At 46.5% G+C, this 15,354-nt stretch overlaps 1 protein-coding gene across 1 annotated transcript in view; it reads left to right on the plus strand.

Moving 5' to 3' along the window:
- Positions 1 to 1,245: 1,245 nt before the first annotated feature.
- Positions 1,246 to 15,354, plus strand: part of WDFY4 (WDFY family member 4) — a 279,600-nt gene continuing 265,491 nt past the window's right edge. The window contains exon 1 of the mRNA XM_003801656.3: positions 1,246 to 1,360. The gene's annotated coding sequence lies outside the window, so the exon portion shown is untranslated. The remainder of the gene's footprint in view (positions 1,361 to 15,354) is intronic.

The following is a 15,354-nucleotide window of genomic DNA, read 5'->3' on the forward strand; positions in this document are numbered from 1 at the left end:
TCAGGGACTGAGCATGGTGTGTGAATGCATGTGAAGCCCAAATCTGAAGTCGGATAGATCTCCTATTTTGATTGCTGTCTACTATAAAGTTTGCATTGGTGAAGGTTGGAATTTCATTGCAGATGTTGTTTTCATCTTTGAACCAATCTGTGAGACTTATTGCTATCATAACGGATGGTATTGCTATTGCCTCCCATCGATAGTTACTCATATGTGGTCACCTGTCTTTGTGAGCTAAACACAAGAGATGAACTGGCATGGGTCCTAAGGACTGGACATTCAAGTTCATGGTAACAGCTGCCCCTGCTTATGGGGCAATATTCCTTTTTCAGAGAGCACAGGCAGGTATCTCCTGTGAATGGATTTGTTTGGTGGTCCTGTGCAGATGGATGACTTGGAATGATTCGACCTAATTAATACACCCAGAGGAATGAGAATTTGGATTCTGAGTTTCAGAGAATTTCATTCTATTATTTAAAATTTTCCTTCAGGCTGGGTGCAGCGGCTCATACCTGTAATCCTAGCACTCTGGGAGGCCGAGGCAGATGGATTGCTTAAGCTCATGGGTTCAAGACCAGCCTGAGCAAGAGTGAGACTCCATCTCTTAAAATGCGTTGGTCATTATGGCAGGTGACTATAGTCCTAGCTACTGGGGAGGCTGAGGCAAGAAGATCGCTTAGACTCTGTCTCAAATTTTTTTTTTCTTTGATCACTACTTTAGTGCTGCCTCACAGTTAGTCATCCAATGCTGGAGGACTCTCAACTTACTGTTCAAGTCATGGAGGGGCTGGCTCAAAGACGGGGGAGGAAGGAATCCAAGTGAGAAGCTCTGAGTCTGGTGGGGAAACTGCTGGTGAGACCAGGAAATGTGCTGGGATACTCTGTACACATACCTCTAATTACACTCACCTAAACACCCTCACTGTCGACATTTTAGCAGAGTCTCAGGAGAATTGGTGGGCTCTCATGGTCTCACTCCTAGTAAATAGTGGACACAGAACATAGACTTTTGCTATTGGGCTGAACTTTCCCTTTTTTGTCTTTGGCCCCAGCCAGTGCTGTTTGACCTCTGAGCGTACAGTCCCAAGGGGCCTTTCTACAGAGCTTGAGTCACTGGCCACAACGCGAGAAGCTCTGTTGTAGGCTGAGGAGTGGGCCGGGTCAGGCATCTGCCGACTCTCCACTTCTGCTTTCTCCAGGAAATGAGCAGAGTCCCAGCGCAAGTGATTCATAGTGAAACGTCGTTGAAGACTGACGTTGCTGGGCCAGGCCCTCTTCCCCTGAGCCCGAGGGGCTGCAGCTGGGGATGAGGGTGCCCATGTCATCTGACATATTCAGCCCCTGACTGCCACCCTGCCAGGTAGGTCACCTTTCTCTTGACCAAACCAGTCCAACACTGATGTGGACCTGGGACAGCTATGGCCTGCTCTCTCCTGGAAGGCTGACTATGGGGGGCACATGTGCTCCCCAGGACTTGGTCTGGGTTTGTGGATGTGGCAAAGGAGGTGAGCGGAGGAGCAGGAAGTGTGTGAGTGCAGGCTGCCATGTGGTCAGGGCCGCTCTGGTGCCTGTATCTGCTGGGGTGTCTCTCACTGTTGGGGTTTGCCAAGCCACAACCAGGCTCCAGTGTCTCCTCATCCTCTGACAGCTGGTCAAGCCCTTTCTCACAATTCTGCCTAGAACAGTGAACCTGCCACATCTGGGCAAGGCTGACACTGGCCCATGACAACTATCTAGGGGATGGAGAGAGGGTGCCCCCTGTGAGACTCCCCCCTCCAAGCCTCTGAAGAGTGCAGAGCAGTGGGGGCCACTTCAGACTGGCTGCCAAGAGAGCTGGGACTGTGGGTCAAGGGTAAGTAGGTGCCACCTTAGGCCTCACGTCCCTCATTTGAATTACTACAAAAACCTTAGAAACACCATTTTCTGAATAAGAAGGACCATCTGGTTCATCTACTTTCCTCTGAAATTGAACCTTCTGGAACGCTAAATCAATCTTTTGTCTGAATCTATCTAAAGGGAGGAAGAGCTGACCTGATAACTAAGGGTTTTATGTATAACCCTTTCCAAGGAACATTTTGATTTTAATATGATTTTCTGTGTGGCTTTCTATTTACTTATTAAAAAATGTTTACTGAGAAGCCATTCCTTGCCAGGTGCTTGTAGAGGCAACAGGAGTCTGTGGTGCTCAGTGTCATAGGCTGAAGTGGCTGGGAGAGGAGTGGGTAGAGGGCCTTGGGAGGCCAGGGAAGATTCCATTCTTTCAAGAGGGGACCTGCAGGAAGGGAGTTCTGGGCCCTGTGCTTTCTGAGACATGTTCTTGGCAAAAGTCTGGAGGAGGCCTGGTAGAGGATAGAGTGGCAGAGTTGGGTGAGGGTCATACCTGGGGACTCAGCCAGAGAGGTAGAGAATGGGGCATGTCTGGGAGACCTTTTCTGTCTGTCCACTCTGAGAACCTGGGCTATGTTCCTAGCAGCTTGGGAAGATTCTTGAAGTTGAGTAGATAGAAAAGAAAATTTAGAAAAAGCATGTAGGGTAGGAGGAATAAAAATAACACAAACCCTGGGTGCTGACATTTTAGATTTTTTATTTCATTATTTTTTTTAAGATCGTCTCTGAAGTCCTCTTTGTGCCCGTCCTCCTCTCTTTCTCCTCAGAGGCAGCTACTGTCTAGAGTTTGGGGTTTATTGTTCTCTTCCTTTTCTTCCTAGTTTTGCTTTGTATATTTAAATTATTGAATATATGTGATTTAGTTTTGCATGTTCTTGAGCTTCATAAACATGGAATTAAATATTCTTTTAAGACCTGCTTACTTGGCTCAAAATTGTTTTTGAAATTCTTTCATGTTGTTGCATGTGGTTCTGATTGATTCCTCTTTTACTGTTTTATAGTATTCTGTTATATAAATATACCTCAATATATTTCTTTGAGATACTGCTGATGGGCACTTGAGATATTTCTAGAGGCTTTATTTTTTCCTATTTTAAGCAGTGCTGGTAGCACTATTCTTTCATATGTCCTGGGGTATGTGTTTGCAAGAATTTCTCCAGGGTATATAGACTAGAAATAGAATTGGTGGCTCATAGGCTATCCATAACTTCAGCCATACTGTATGGCACTGAACTGTTTTCCAACGTACTCGTGAATTTTTACCCACTCATCAGCAATGCATTAAAGTGTCTTTTGTTCCACATCCTCACCAACATTTGATATTATCTAATATTTTACTTTTGCTAATCTTGTGGAAATGAAAGGCCATCTAATAATGTTTTTAATTTACATTTCTCAAATTACTAAGGTTGTGCATCATTTTATGTGTTTATTGATCATTCTAGATCCCATTTCCTATTTAAACCTTTGCCCATTTCTCTATGGGGTTATCTGTCTTTTATCCTCCTGACTTGTCATAATTCAATGCATATTCCAGATATTAATTTTCTTGCCATTTTTCTTTTGTTTGTGCCATGTCTCCTTATGTTCTTTGTGATTTCTATTAATGACTTGCTTTCTTAATTTCAAACAAGTTTAATCTATTCATCTATTACTTTATGATATATACTTATGTATTATCTAAAAAATTCTCTTCCCTTAGTAATTATAAAATTACTTTTATATTATTTTTGAAAAATGTTATAAGATTGCATTTTACACTTAAGTCTTTAATCTGCTTGGAAATGGATTTTCTGTATGGTGTGAGGTAGAGAAAAACAATTAACCACTGAGCTATGACGGCTCTGCTGGAAAGTGAGCTGTGTATGCCCATCTGTTTCTGGTTTACTATTCTGTCAATTTGCCTATCTTTTCACCAATACTGTATAATATTATTAACTATGGGTTAATAATAAGTTTTGATATCTGGAAAGAGTCTTCCCCTTTTTTTCTTCTTCCTTATGTTTTGACTATTTTACTCTCTCATATACATTTTAGAATTAGCTTATCAAGTTTAAGAAAAAAATACTGTGTTCAGATTTGATTGGAAATATAATTTTGGAAGAAATTTTTATGAAAATGACTTTTCCAATTCAGAAACATGATTTGTCTCACCATTTATTCAGGTATTCTCTAAAGTATTTAAATACAATTTTATAATTTTTTATAATACTAGTGCTTTTCACTAGATTTATTTGTACATGGCTTAGATTTTATATCATGCCAATTGTCATTTAAGTACATTTTCTAAACTGTTGCTGATGTATGCTTGCATTTTTTTGGTAAATAATATTTTACATATTTATGGAATATATGTAGTATTTTGATACATGCATAGGATGTGTAATGATCAAGTTAGGGTACTTGAGATGTCCTTCATTGTGATGTACCATTTTTATGTGTTGTGAATCATTAAAGCCCTTTTTCTTAGTTACTTTGAAATACACAATACATTGTTGTCCATTATGTCAAGTGGGGTCAAAAAATAGAACTTATTGCCTTTTATATAATCTTATGTTTGTACCTATTAACCTACTTCTCTTCATTCTCCACTCACCCACCATCCACAGACTTTAGTATGTATTATTTTTCTCTTTACCTTTATGAGATCGACTTCTTTTAGCTTCCATCTATGAGTGAGAACATGCAATATTCGCCTTTCTGTGCTTGGCTTATTTCACTTAACATAATAACCTCCAGTTCCATCTGGGTTGCTGTAAATGATATGATTTTGTTCATTTTTGTGCCTGAATAGTATGTCTTTATGCATTTATCTCCACCACATTTTCTTCATCTATTTATTTATTGATAAACACTTAGCTTGATTATGTATCTTTGCTTTTGTGAACAATGCTATGATAAACATATGAAAACAGGTATCAACTGATTTATTTTCCTTTGTATAGTAGTAGTGAAATTGCTGGAAGTATGCTAGTTATATTTTTAGTTTTATAAGAAATCCCCATACTGTTTTCCATTAATTGTACTACTTTACGTTGCTACCAACAGTGAAAAAGAGTTTCCTATTCTGCACATCTTCATGAGCGTCTATTATTTTCTGCCCTTTTAATAATGGCCATTCTACACGGGGTAAGCTGATAGCTCACTGTAGTTTTGATTTGAATTTCCCTGTGGAAGAGTGAAGCTTATCATTTTTTCATATCCTTGCGGCCATTTGTATGTCTTCTTTTGAGAATTGTCTGTTCATGTCTACTTCTTAATAGGATTTTTTTATTGCTGAGTTATTATGAGTTCCTTGTATAGTCTGGCTACTAGTCCCTGGTTGGTTGAACGGTTTGCAAATATTTTCTCCCATTTAAGAGATTGTCTCTTCACTTTGTTGATTGTTTCCATTGCTGTGAAGAAACTTTTTAGCCTAATAACAGATTCTTTTTATCTATTTTTTTTTTTAGATATCTGTGTTTTTTAGGTCTTAGACATAAATTCTTTGGCCAGATCAATGTATTGAAGTGTTTTCCCTATGTTTTTTTCCAGTAATTTTACTGTTGCAGGCCTTATGTTTCAGTCTTTATTCCATCTTGGGTTCATTTTTGTATATGATGAGAAATAGGGGTCCAGTTTCATTCTTTTGCATACTGATATCCAATTTTCCCAGAATCATTTATGAAAGATGGTGTCTTGGATATGTTCTTGACATGATGACAGGTTCATGAACTTAATTATCAGTGCTTGTATTTCTCTGATAAAATTCTCATTCATATACTGAGTTGTTTGTCTAATTTATTTCCATTTTTCCAAAGTTCTCCTATATCTCAGTGAGCTTCCTTAGAATAAATAATTTGAATTATTTCTCTGGGACTTCATGTATTTTCTTTCTTTCATTTTTTTTTTTTTTGCAGTTTTTGGCTGGGGCTGGGTTTGAACCCACCACGTCTGGCATATGGGGCTGGCGCCCTACTCCTTGAGTCACAGGCACTGCCCTCATGTATTTCTTTTTGATTGGATCTGTTTCTGGAGAATTGTATTTCTTTGTCGGTGTCACATTTTCTTGCTTTCTTATATCTCCTGTGTCCTCACACTGCTATCTGCACATCTGGTCTATCAGTTGCTTATTTCAATTTTTAAATTTGTTTTTGTAGAAGATTTCTTCCTGAGGAAGAATTTATGGTAATGACTGGGTAGAGCACTTGGCTTTGATTGTGAGTGTGTGCAGTAGTGTGGTCTCTGTAGGATTTCTTTGGCTAGGAGCGGCATCAGAGGTATCTGAGATTTCCTTGGTGGCTGAGGTGCAGTTATTATTGGAGGCTGCGGTGCAGTTTTGCTGGTGACTGGGATGCCAGATAAGCCAGTCTTCAGGCCCCAGTGGTGGCAGTGGTGAGCTGAGCATGCCTGGCTTGGCACCCTGGGGTGTCATACACTGGCACCCGTGTTGGTAGGCCCAGGAAGACTGATTATTGGGCCTGCAGATGGTTTGCTCATATGTTGGTAGTGGCAGCTTTGGACCAGGCAGGAGGGTGAGCCCCTAGGCAGCCAGTGTGGTGTGAACAATTGCAGTGGCGGTGCTGAGGTGACTCTCTGGGTCCCAGTGTTGATGATGGATGCAAGTAGGTGCCAGCTACAATGATAGCGGCTAGGTGTGGAGACCCAGCCTCAGGTCTCTGGGAGGAATATTCAGTCAGGTACCAGTGGTGGTGGATTGAGCTGAGCAATCTTCTGTCCCCTAGATTGTGTGCTCTGGTATAGTAGGGGAAGGGACAAAGCTGGGCTGGGCTGGCTTGTCTTTAGAATACCTGATGGTGTGCATAGGTGCTGGCCAGGGTAGGAAGAGTAGGTGAACTCCAGGCCACTGGTGTAATGCTCAGGTGGGAGGCAGCACTGGCTATGCTGCTGCCCTGCTAGTTGGTGGTGGAGGGGGACGTTGATGGTGCCTCCAGTGATGGCAGCCTAGACCAGTGGGTGTAGAGCTCACACAGTGCTTGGCATCTCAACCCCAGGTGTGCTAACCTGTTGTTTGCACCCAAACCCAAGGGCAGCAGCCCATGTTTCTCTTGCATCTCTGTTCCATGACTGCTGGGCCCAGGAACAATGCATAGTCAGTTGGGTGCAGAATTCTAAATTGGTGCCTTTGTGTAGCTTCTTAGGTTTCAAAGAATGTGAGAAACGAAGCGTGAGGTTCCTCCCTGAATCTCTCACTTACCCTTTCCCCATATTGGAGAGACCGTTGTGGCAGCCAGCTGATCTCAGCCAAGCAGGCTGCCTTGTTTCCTTCTCCTTCTTTGCTTTTGATACTGCCTGTCATCTATCTTTCTTTCTTTCTTTCTTTCTTTCTTTCTTTCTTTCTTTCTTTCTTTCTTTCTTTCTTTCTTTCTTTCTTTTCTTTCTTTTTTAATGAGACAGAGTCTCACTATGTTGCCCTTGGTTGAGTGCTGTGGTGTTGTCACAGTTCACAGCAACCTCAAACTCTTGGGTTTAAGTGATTGTCTTGCCTCAGCTTCTCAAGTGGCTGGGAGAACAGGTGCCCGCCAGAACGTCCAGCTATTTTTGGTTGTAGTTGTCATTGTTGTTTGACAGGCCCAGGCTGGATTCGAACCCACCAGTTCCCGTGTACATGGCTGGTGCCCTAGCCGCTGAGCTACAGGTGCCTAGCCTGCCTGTCATTTTCCAGTTGAATTCCAGAGTTCTGTCTTGGATGATTCAGTCAAAAGTGATTGTCTATTATTTTGGTTCTTCTTAGTGGACAGAGTGAGTATGAAATGTCCATAGTTAACCATTTTAAAGCCAAATAAATAAATAAATAAAATAAATGGTCTGCTTACTTTGTTGTTGTTGTTTTGAGACACAGTCTTCACTCTGTTGCCCAGGGTAGAGGGCCATGGCATCATAGCTTACAGCAACCTCAAACTCTTGGGCTTCAGCAATCCTCTTGCCTTAGTCTCCCACATACTTGGGACTACAGATATATGCTTTTATTTTAAATAAGAATCACTTTGGCTGTCATAGGATAAAGTAGATTGTAGGTGACCAAAGGAAGACGCAAGACTATCAATCTATTGCAATAATCTAGACTAGAGGTGATTGTGGCTTGCCCCAAAGTGATAGTAGCGGAAATAATAAGAGGTGGTCAGAGTCTAGATAAGCTTTTAAAAAGATATGCACAAAATATTAAGAGATATATAGGTGAAGATAAAGATATATGCACATAAAGAAACTGTTTGGAGCCTGGCAGGCCGCCCAAAATGTACAGGGAGCTGATAATGTTGAAATGTGTTGCCGAGAACCCACAGGGCTGTCCCTGGCTTTGAGCATGCCTGGAATCCAGAAGAGAGTGGCCCCACATGTAGCAGACAGCAGGACTGTGAGTGTAACAGAGGCAGGGTCCAATGTCCTTGTAGCTATGTGTCCCTGGTGTCTCTGCCCTGAGAAAATGTGTTCTTTAGGAATAGCAATTAAAAGAATGCAGCAGCCTAGGTTTGGGGATCCTGAGTCCCAAGGCATAGGCTCCTCACTGACCCAGGTGTTTCCCTCCGGTGGGTGGGAGATGTGGGGAACGCCACTGTCTCTGAGGAGGGTGGAGGGTGAGCAAGGAGCCAGGAGAATCAGGGCGAACAGATGTCCAGATATTCAAAAGTGGAAACCCCCCAGGGGCCCTACTCTGCAATCAGAACACAGGTTCTTGTTATTCCCTTACAGTCTTTCCTTGCACACGCCTGTGGGCCATGCCACATTGACCCTAACAGGGCAGCTGAGATGGGGATATAGCTCCATGGTGGGCAGAGGGTTGGGCAGGAGGAGCAGGTGCCCTCAGAGAGATGCTCTATCCTAAGCCTCCCTGATGGGAGGGGCCCTTGCAGTACCCTTTGGAAAGATCGCCTTCTTTCCAGGAAATTCTTTTTTTCCTTGCACAATCCAAAGTGTCTGAATAGTCTCATTTTTGAGGCGTGTATTTATTTAATATGACGATTTTCCTTTCCAAGGCACTTAAATTAAATAACCATGACATTTTATAATGGATAGAAACTTAGAATGGAGGGAATGCAAGTGTGAGAAAGAGAGAGCGTGTTTGTGAATAGTGATAACATAGGGAAGAAAGTGATGGGAGCCTACTAATTATAGGCAGCGGGTACTGGGGAAATGATTCATTTGTGAGTTACACCATGTAGACTTCTGCAGAGCCTGCCTGCCTCTACCCTGGTGTCCCTGCACACACAGCTTTCACCTCCAGCTTCCCTTTCCTCCTGCAATGGTCCTGCTGTAGTTACTAAGTGAAATTATGATTGAGGCAGCATTGAAAGCTTGGGAAGAGTTTGGAACTGGAGGGGGTGGGGTTATTGCCCTAGGCAGCCTCTGCTCTTTCTGGAAAGCTGCAGGATTTGGAGGGGCTTTCCAGGTGGAGAGGGGCCCTGAGTAAGACAGAGTCAGCGTGTGAGTGAATAGTGCATTCGGTCAGACCCCACTGGGGTGCCGTGGTAAGTTAGGCAAGGAGAGGGGCTGGGGCTTAGGCTCTATCATCAGGGCCACTGAGGACATTTGAGCAAGGGAGTAACATGATGGAGTTGTGCTTCCAAGTTTGGAAGTGTGGGCTGCATGGGGGCAGTGGGGAGCCTGGAGGCAGAGGCCTGCCATGGCAAGGCCAGGAGAAGCCTCAGGAGCAGTGGGGATGGTGCCAAGCCCAGCCTGGGCTGCTGACCCCATAGAGGACAGGTGTCAGAGAACCTATCTCATGCCATCGTGTGGCATTCTGAGGTCCCTTGGCTCCTTTCAGTTCTCTTCAGATGCTATCCTTCCATCTTACCTCCTGGGCATATAAACAACTTAGATCTGGGTTAAAAAATATTCCTAGCACATTAAGCAGTTCGCCAGTTTGTGGGAGACTCGTTCTGGTTAATCAGAGATTCAGCACTCAAAGGAGAAATCTGAGGGTGGTGAACATGACACCAACTTGAACCGCAGAACTTCCTTGGCAGATGGGACCCTTAAGGAACATCTAAATGCCTCATGTTACAGACAGGGAAACTGAGCCACAGGGAGGCAAAGAGACCCAATCAGCGGCTGAAATCCCTTCCTCCCAGCTGCCACCACTGTGTTTCTTTGCTCCTCACTTTGGAGAAAAAGCATCACCAGCTGAAGGTGCATCTGAAAGCATCTCTTTTTCTCACTGTGACCTAAAGGCAGAATTCTCTGGGCTCAGCTCTGCCAGGCATAGTATGGGCCAGGGAGCCCGGGAAAGCCAGCAGCTCTCTTTATGTCTGATGCAGGGGGTTGGCGTCTTCACTTTCTTGTGCTTTAGATGGTACCTGACAATTAAGTGCTTGTTTTCTTCCACATCAGGAATGTGTTCTCCAGATGAGTTTCAAAGTTCAAGTAGTGATTTAGATGTGTGGGCACACAGAGCCATCCTGGAAATGTGTAAAAATCCTTCTCATCTGAACATGTGACCTTAGAGTTGCAAAGGGTGCCACCAACTTCCCTTGTGTTTCTGCTTCTTCCAGAGGTTGGAGGGTAAGGAATAACGGGGTGGGGCGGCCCTGCTCCCCCATCCCTCCCAGTTGGGTAACAGAAGGTGTGGTTGACCCCAGCCCCTGCTGTGGCTTTGCTTGTCCCTCTGCCTGGCTTATTTCTCCTGTGCTCTGGCTCCCTCTCCAGAGCACCTGCTTCTGGGTAGCCTCTTCCTCCTTCTCCAAGCCCCCAACTCACCTCCATCTCACCCCCACCTTCCCCCCAGTAAGCAACCCCTTCCCTCTGCCCCTCAGGCACATTTCAGGTGTTGCATTAGAATTAGAGCATCCCTCTCCCTGCCTCATCTTCCCAGTAAGCTGGGAGCACTGAGCAGCAGGCTCTGGGTCCCAGGGCAGGCCCAGCATCTAGCAGGGGACTGCTATAAGCTGTTTGTGTCACCCTCTGTTGAGAGCCTTGCAGTGACCCCCAAGACGGCTCCATGGGACGAGCCTGGTGTTCCTGGCCCTCTCACCATACAGGCCTCACCTCGTCCCTGCCTCTTCTGCTCCAGCTTCTCCTTGGGACCTTGGACTTTCCCTGCTATCTGGAGTGCCCGTCCACTTGCTCAGAGAGCCCATTGTTATCCTTCCATGCCCATGATAGGCACCGTTTGTTCCGAGAAGCACTCCCAGACCTCCACACCCTGCCCAGGCTGGGTAACAGCCTCCTGGCCATGGTGGGCACTGTCTTGCCTACCGCCTGCCCAGCTGGTCCCTTGACTGTGAGTTTTGAAGTCTGGGCTGTGAACCGTGGGTGATTCTGTTTCTCCCATGCTTAATAATCCAAAGACCCACTAAATAGAGCATGCCAAGTAGAGCATAGCACTGGTGGCTTAGCCTGGGGGTGCTGGTGTCACACATAGCACCGTGTGGCTTAGCTTAGGTGTACCCCACAGAACATGCGGTACCCACATCATGCCAGGCTAATGACCTCAAGGCTCTTGGGGATCACCATTTCCCTGGGTGATGGCATGACCACAGGGGCCTGTTACGGACTTCCCTTCTTGTGGAATGAACTGGGGCCAGACAGCAACCTGGCTTGGCCCTCCTATGGCCAGGGCTCTGCCACAGCTTTGCAAGTCCTGCCCGGGAACCCCTGAGGTGCCCCAGGGCATGTTCGTACCACTGCTGGCCTCTGTGTGAAGCCAGCCTCAGTGTGAGAGGAGGGACCTGTCTTTGACCTTGATTCTGATGCTTGCCAGCAGTTTGATTTCAGTTAAATTACTTGTCTCTAAGTCTCAATTTCTGAGTCTCATTTTGCCCCTCTGTGGAGTGGGGATGATAAAACCTACTTTGCAGATTTTCTAAGATGAGAGAATGTTGGTGTCTCTTAGTAGATGGCCATTCATCCATGGTGCTCACTTAAGCAGCACTTCCTCATCAGAGACCCAGCCACTGATTAGCCCCACGTTGGACTAGGCTTCTTGTTACCTGTGCTGTCTCCAGCTCATGTTTTTGTTCCCATTGTAACTGAGCTAAGAGGCGATGACTGGGGGAAGCGTTCCCTGGCCATTTTTGGCAATGTGGAAGTTGGTGCACATACCGAGATACAGAACCAGCCCCTTGTGCAGGATACTGTGAGTTCCTGTTGCAAAACCACAGAGGTGTGTGCTTGTCAGGAGCACAGCACAGACTGGAAGCAAAAAAAAGGAAGTTTTGAGGGCCATGGACCTGCCTGGTTCCTGCCAAGTAGAGTCTCCACCTGTCCTCTGGGGAATTCCTGAACTTGTGGAAACAATCTCAGTGTGCACCTTCCCTTGTAAGTCATTTGAAGCAAGTGTGGGGCCCTGGGCTCTGCCTGCACGAACACTCTGCCTTCCACCCAGGTAGGAGGTGGGGATACTTGCTAGCTGGTGAGGTTTGGGGCAGCACTGGGTTGATTGGTGGGGTCTCCCTTGAGGCCAAGTCCAGCAGCCAGGCTCTGGTCCTGGCAATGCTACTGCCAAGGGTAAGCTGGGCATTCAGGTCCCACAGGGTACCTCTCAGTCTGCTCAGTTCTTGCGCTTCCACCCTCTATCTGCAGGGCCACCCTTTTCTCTACCTGCTCCTCATGTGGTGTCCCCTTGACACAGACTCACAGTTTTGGGGATAGCCCTTCTGCTCCCATTTATATATGGTGCCTCACAATGCCCAGATCCTCACCTGCACCCTAAGGCCTTGTCCTGATATCCAACAAATCAGCTCCATGTTGTAAGAAAACTCACAATTGGACAGATGTAGTGGCCAGCTGGGGAAGGAGACATAGGAGAGAAGCAGGGTTTAGAGTGGACTGGGGCAGCTTACCCTGACCTTGAAGCTGGACCCTAAGGACTGATCAAGGCCCTGGAGCACACCCACAAAGGCTTATGTGAGTTCAGGCTCCCTCAGGAAGTGCTGCAGATTTCAGGAACCTTGAGGCAGCAAGGTGCAGAGTGAGAGTGAGGCCAGGGCTGGGGGCTGGGGCCCCAGTTGGAGGAACCAGCACTTGTGGACATCTAGCATGTACTGGACATCCTGTCAAGTACAGTGGCTTGTTCTGTTCTTTCCATTACCTTGCAAGGAAGATGCTGATCCCATTTTTCAGATCAAGACAGGGGCTGAGAGCCTAAGTCAGTAAGGATATAGCTTAGGAGAAAGTAGAGCTAGGATTTGAATCAGATCTGTGTGATATTGCTCTGGCTCAGCCTGCCCTTAGGGCCTGGGTTCAGCAGGATGCTGGTTCTTTTCAGGGAGTCAGGGCAGAGGCTGCCATGTAGCTGGGGTCCCTCGGAGACCATTTACAGATGCACTGGGCCGTCTGCTCACAGGCCTGGAGCCCTCAGCCCTGCTCCCAGGGAATCCCAGAGCTGATGTCTGGCCTCTGACTGCAGGGCCTGCTGTGAAGCAGGACAGACCTGGAGGTGGCTCCTTGTTCTCTTCCTCACCAGCTCCATGATATTTCACAAGCTGCTCACCTCTCTGGGCCTCACAGAGCTCTGTGTGTGGGGGGGTCTTGGCAAGGCAACTCTTCAGTGGCTTAGTATGTCTTCCTAGGCTCGTGGCTTCACCTGGGGACACGATACAGTCACCTGAGACCTCATAGTCAACACTTATGACTGGGGCCCACCCAGATTGATCAAGTTGCACTGTTGGAGGAGCATGGCCTCCCAGCTGGCTGGCATTGATGTACAGCCTAGGTGGGCGATGACTGCTCTGTTTCCAAGCTCATCAACCGACTCTTCACTCCTTTGGGTCATGTCCAAGGTTTCGTAGCCTCTCCAGACCACATGACTGTTCCCACTGAGCTTATTTTCAGCCTTTCCAGCTCCATGGGATGGATGATCCTGTCCACCAAGCTCCGCTCACATTGTTCTCCCATAGTCCTGGCCCCTGGCCCTGAGACGCTTCTGCAGAGAGGATGTGCTGCCATCACCCACCCTCCCCGCCCAGGGCTGCTTCTCCACAGGCCACCCCAGGGCATTTCCCAGGATTTTGGAGAGTCCCTTCTGAGCTTCCGAAGTTCACCACATTAGGAGCCGGGACACACGGGGCTTGATGCCAAATCACAATTTTCTCATCTAACCTGGGAGATAGCACACATCTTCTGGAATTTTGACCCATTCTGAGATCATTCTCCCCACTTTGAGGTTGCTACAGTACAAGGGTCAGGGCTTAGCAGTGGCAGGGCCCTGTGACACAGTCCTGTCCCAGCTCTTTAATTGGTGGTCCTTGTTTGTGCAGATCAGACCTGGATTTTTATGAAATGCCATTTCTGAGCAACCATAGCCTCTGGGAGGAGCAGGGAGGGTGCCAGGGGACTTTACCCCACTTCTAGTGTGTTACCGACAGCCTCTTTCTCTTGGGCACCTCTTCTGCACAGTTTCATGCTCAGTCTTTGTTCTCTTTGTTCTCAGTTGGGGAAACATTTTGGATGGTGTGTCGTTCATCCCCAACCGAAATAGGGCTCCTTTTGTCACATGCTTCTAAGAAGGCTCACAGTCTGACGCTGTGCCTGCCCCTGGTACCAGTTCAACAAGTGCTGATGGGACAAGTGGACAGATGTGGGGGGTGAAGGCCTCCACCAGGCTTTACTTTATAAAAGCCTGCCGTAGTGAATCAGCAAGGGTCCTCCAGAGAAACTGAACAGCAGGGTGTGCTCGCATGCCTACTTGTGTGTGTATGTAGAGAGAGATTCTTTTTAAGGAATTGTCTCCCACAATTGTGAAGGCTGGCAAGTCTGAACTCTGAAGAGCAGGCTGGAGGCCCATGGGGTATTGCCACAGAGTCCGAAGACAATCTACTGGCAGTCTGGAGAGAGAGTAGAGATCTCTCATGAAAGTTGGGGACTCAGAAGCTCTGTGCAAACCCTGCACTTGCTGTGGAGTCAAGTCCTTGCTGTTTCTCCATTTGTTGTTTCACAGACACCTGGTGCTCACCCCAGAAGCAGGAGGTCTGAGTGGTGGCAGCATGAAGGGAGGGAAGTGAGAGGTGGAGGGAGGGGAGTGTCCATGGACGGGACATCCCAAGAGAGCAGGAGAAAAGGGGGCTTACGAGTTCAATGTTCAGAGATTTCAGGTTTGGGGACTTTCAAGACAGCAAGGGAAGAGGCAAAGGGATCCATTTTAACACCCCAGTTTCCCTACACACCACACACTCTTATGCACTAGAGCTCAGGTCCTCAGGTAAATACATCATTGATTTGGGCAAAGACTTTCTCTTCAGAGCAGGGTGGAGAGAAGATAGTTTTAGGGGGCTGGACAAGCAGTGGTGGAGAGGCTCTGGAGACACACAGACCTGGGTGTAAGCCCAAGCTCCAAGCCTCAGTTTCCAGCCCTAGTGTCCACCTTATGGAATCATAATGTGAAGCAAATTCTACGGGGAGAGTGCCACCCCACACAGGACCTGAGCAAGGCTGAGCTCCCGCTTCCCTGAGCCACTCCGTTTGCTCATACGACAGTTTTCAAGCTGGTTCTCTAGATCCATAGATAAAATCTAGATGGTAAGATGTTTCTGC

Source organism: Otolemur garnettii, unplaced genomic scaffold (assembly GCF_000181295.1).
Source record: "Otolemur garnettii isolate 467f Iridium unplaced genomic scaffold, OtoGar3 scaffold00217, whole genome shotgun sequence".
Classification (NCBI taxonomy): domain Eukaryota; kingdom Metazoa; phylum Chordata; class Mammalia; order Primates; family Galagidae; genus Otolemur; species Otolemur garnettii.